Source organism: Pteropus vampyrus, unplaced genomic scaffold (assembly GCF_000151845.1).
Source record: "Pteropus vampyrus isolate Shadow unplaced genomic scaffold, Pvam_2.0 Scaffold321, whole genome shotgun sequence".
Lineage (NCBI taxonomy): Eukaryota > Metazoa > Chordata > Mammalia > Chiroptera > Pteropodidae > Pteropus > Pteropus vampyrus.
The window spans coordinates 859,649-864,389 of NW_011889102.1; positions in this window are offsets into that span (position 1 = coordinate 859,649).

Consider the following 4,741-nt stretch of genomic DNA (forward strand, 5'->3'; position numbering starts at 1 on the left):
TAATAAGAAATATGTTTGGTCTCGGTCCTTGGTGCCTGGCACAAAGCTCCGAAAAGCCATGGAATTTCTTGAATGATAGGAGTGTCATTTGTTATGCATAAGGAGACCCTTGGAGCACACCTGGATTTATGCAGATGTGGTGACTTAGATTGGGGTACCTAGAGAGTCTCAGATGGGGCTGGTCACAAGTGGTTAGAAGGTTGGAACTTCCAGCCACACCCTACTGATGGCTGGGAAGGCAGGTGGGCGGTCTGCGGATTAAACACTAAGGCTTGGGGATGTGGCACCAGCTTGCTATCTTCCTTGCTCAGCCTCGTCAATGGAGATCAGAATTTTGGGTCATCACTTTGCTGTAGTATCCATCTGCAACATATTTTTTCTTTAAGATTTTATATCTTTGACAAAAGATCCTGTCCCAGGTCCAAAGATTAAACAGGAGGCTCTGAAGTATTCCTTTGGGGAAAGCAGCATGGCTCCTGGGAAAGAGTAGGAAAGCTCAGAGAGCCCGAAGCCATCTCTTTTGGCTGATAACAAGCGTGTTTTGAGGCAGTTAGTACCGTGGTCAGCTTGTGGATGACAGAGCCGGGCTGCCTGCATTTGGACCCTGGCCCTTCTTCCTTAAAAGCTGCATGAGTCTGGTTAAAAGGCTTTGTCTCTCTGTGCCTCAGTTTCCTCATCTGTAAAAGGAGAATACTAACGGTATACATTACATCAAAGCTTTCAGAACTGTGCCTGGCACATGGTTGGGACTTAATAAATGACAAGGATTATATTATAATCCTTATCGATGAGATTAATTAGTACATTCACCTGAAGAAGCCCGTGTCAACCTCTGAAGTTTGCTTGCTAAGGATGACTTCCCAGAAATAGCAAACTGTCAAACCAACAGGGACAACACTGTTCGTTTTGAAAAACTGGCCACAAATTACAGTTTTACAAAATCTAATTTTCTTACTGACTTCTTATTTGGGAAATGCTTGGTCTTTGAAATCTAGTACGGACTCTGCCTTGGCGTTTGAGCTTCCCAGTCTTCTAGGGAGAAATAGCTGTTTCCTGGGCCTAGAAAGCTCTCCCTTATCCCCCTCCTCCCTGAGACGTCTATGGAGCTGCCTTCATCACCTCCTCCACCTCTCTTCTCAGAAGTCCCCTTCTTGGTGAGCCCATCCCTGGGCATCCTGTCCAAAATTCCAGCTACCCCTGCCACCTCCGCTTCTCGTCTACCTACTTAGCTTTACCTTTTTTTTCTTAGCACATTATTTGTTGACAGACCATGTTATTTATTTCTTGGTTTTGTTGATTGTTCTCCCTCCTCCCCAATCCACCCCGGTAGAAGGTGAAGGCTTTAAAGTCAGGGATTTTGGCCATTTTGTTCATTGCCTTTCTCTAGTGCCTGACACGAAGCACGGGTTCCATGAACGTTTGTGACATGTTTGAGTATACAGGCAGGAAGGAAGATTTGCTGGCAGGTTCTGAGTTTAGAACTTACCTGGTACAGGTGCACCCAGTAGAGAAAATCTATCTTTACTGAGCTGCCCCTCTGGGCCAGCCTTGGACAATACTTGACATATTTGACATCGTCTTCACGATAGCCATATGGATGAGAAAGTTGGGACTCAAAGAGATTACGAAACTTATCTGTCACAGTTTGTGGGTGACAGAGCCTAAGGACTGTGTCCTCCCCTGCTGGACAGAAAATGATGCCTTCACCCTCCCCTGTACCCCAGGCTGTGCGGAGGACTCCCTGGGTGGTTTCTGAACTGGCTGTTTTACAGAACCAAAAGACCCATCCCTCCTCACCTGCTGTGTGTGTAGGCGGCTTTTGGCCTGTGTGCTGAGTCAGGCGGCCCAAGCAGCTTTCAGCACTCGGAGGTGGCAGGCTAATTACCGGCTCCAGGAATGGTCTGTGGATACGCTGGGGATTGTCTGAAAAATCTGCCCAGAGCCATGGCCTGGAACAGGGCTCCCTGCACCTCCTTCCCTGGGACAGTGGGGTGCAGGGAGGGCAAAGACGGTCATTGTGATCATGTAAAGGGTGTTTTCTGTCAAAGGACAATATTAGATGCAAGTTAGAAAGAACTGGGTCCTGATCGTGGCCCTGCCAGTAACTATTTGCGTGAAGTAGAGTTAAGTTTACTGAACATCCCCGAATCCCTCTGCTTATAAAATCTCGGCAGTAATCAATGCCTGTCTCCCAAACTTGCTGGCTATGGTGGATGAGACAGCATGTGCAACATGCTTATCCCAGGCACGGAATGCATGTTAGCTCTTTTATGTTTACTCATTGTGAACTACAGTCTCGTCTACTGTAAAACGAGAGCAGACACAGGCCTGGCACATGGTAGGGGCTGAATAAAGGTTAGTCCCCTTCCTCCCCCACTTCCCTTTCTTTAGCACCAAGTTCCAGGCCTGTGTTGTCCGCAAGGATGCAACACTGCTGGCCCTGTCCTGGAGGATTTCTAAGGACACGTGGTTACTGAGCCATCTTCCCCGAGCTGTTCATTTTGGAGCTATTGTGTTAAACACCCTCTGCCTGCCTCCTTGTCTCCTTTTCTTCCTGCCTTCTTTTTTCCTTCCCTCCCTTCTTCTTTTCTTTCTTCCTTCTATTCAATGTATTCATATTGAGTACTAAGTGTAGGCACTGTGCTAGGCACTGTGAATATGGCCGTGACTAAGACGAGATCCCTGCTGTCATGGAGTCAGGTGGGGAGAAAGAAATTAAACAAGTATACAAGAAAAGAAACACTATGAAGCAGAAAATAGAATCGTATAATAGGAGGTGACGGGTTAGGGAAGTACAGTTACTTTAAATGGGAGCCAGGAAAAGCTCCCATTTGGGAAGAAGTATTTGAACCAAGTCTTGAAAGATTAGAGTATGCCAACCATGCTCAACATTGGGAGAAGGGGTTTCAGACTGCAAGAACAGCACATACAAAGGCCCTGAGGTGAGATGAGCTGAACTCGTGCCCCTGCATTTTTTAGTGGGAACAGTGGGCCCCAAAGTGAAGCCACAGCCCTGCTCTTCCAGCTCAGACAAGGTTATCAGGCTTCATTTTCAAGGGTTGGCAACAACTTAAGCTCCTGGGTGCTCCCAGGATGTCCTTGCTGCAGTTAATTTGCTGTAACTGGCGTGTTAGTCATGTCCATGTTCCTCAGGGTCCCTGCCAAAGCTGGCCCTTTCCATAGATGCTGGTTTAAATTAAGAGGATTACCTGCCGAGGACTAGATTTGGCAGTGATTAATTCCAAACGGGTCCTAGTTCTGAGCCCTCTTGATGGGCAGGTGAAAGAATGATGAGCTAGGCTGGCAGCACGAGTGAGAGATACCTGGTCCTGCCAATCCAGTGAGAAGCAGGTCAGACCCTGCCAACTCTTCTCCTAAACCTGTCTGGCCCCCTGCTCAGCCAGAATGCCAACCAGACCCCCTGGTCTCCCATTCAAGGTGCTCCTTCTGTGGCCCTGCCATGCTTGTGCCTCTTCCCCTCTGTGCATACTCTCCTGCCTAACTCCCCGCCTCTGCCTACCTTAACTTCTGTCCCCACAGGGGACTTCCACTCATTCTGCCAGGCTTTGCTCAAATTCTCCCTCACAAGAACTTCTCAGACACCCCTTGGGGGAACTCTCCTCTCCTTTCTTATTCTCCTAATTATTCTTAAGCCATTTAAAACATTGGTCTTAGAGTATGTTATGTTGGCAAGACCGAGTTCCAACTACAGTGTGAGCTCCTTGAGAGTTGGGGTCTGGCTCATGCATCTCTGCAGCTCCATTCATTTAGTCAGTCATTATAGTCATTAATTCAAGAAATGCTTATGGAGGCCTCACTCTGTACCAGACTTCCCGAGAGGCAAAGAGGAAAAAGCTGCGGACAAGGCATTTTCCCTGTTCTTAAGTTGCTCCTAGCCTATTATAGGGACAGGCCACGATGAGGCCATTGTAACACAGAGGGCTGAGTAGATAGGGGTATAGTCTCACATGAGGGGTACCCAGTTGAGCCTGGGGTGATCCAGGAAGGTTTCTCAGAGGAAGTCACAACTAAGACACATAGAATGAGGACATTGAGGCTCAGGAGAGTAACGTAGCGGGCTCAAGATCTCACACTTAGTATATGGCAGAGTGAGCTCTCATATCCAATCCTCATTTGTGGAAAGGATTTCCCTCCATCTACACACTCCCACGTTAGCACACTGCGTACTGATCCTGCCTCACAGAGTAGGGAGGAAAAGGGTCAGAACCACTTGGCCAGAGCTTGGGCAACCTGGCCACATTTGCTGCAAAGTCTTCTGTTTTCAAGCTGCTTCAAACTTTTGATGACTCAACAGGTCCTTGGGAGCACAGAGACTGTCAGCAGCATCCGAGGCCAGTGAGAAGACTTCCCATCACAGGATATAGTAGGGCAGCTTTCTTTTTACTCATGGTTGCTTTCTCACTCCTCACCACTGCCTGCCATTCCAAAAATAATGCATACGATTATAGAAAATTCGGGGAGGAAACACAAATTACCCATAATTCTATCACACAGAAATAACTGTTGTTAACATTTTGATATGTTGAGATAGTTATTTTGAGATATTATTTATAAATTGCTATAATGTATAATTACTGCTTATTAATTTATACAAATACATGAATATGATTAACTTGTATCTATTTAACTTGTTGTGAAGACTTGCACACTCTAGTGCCTGGAAATCTCAAAGAAAGAGAGGAATGGGAAAGGACTAGCTTTTATTGAGAACCTACTATGT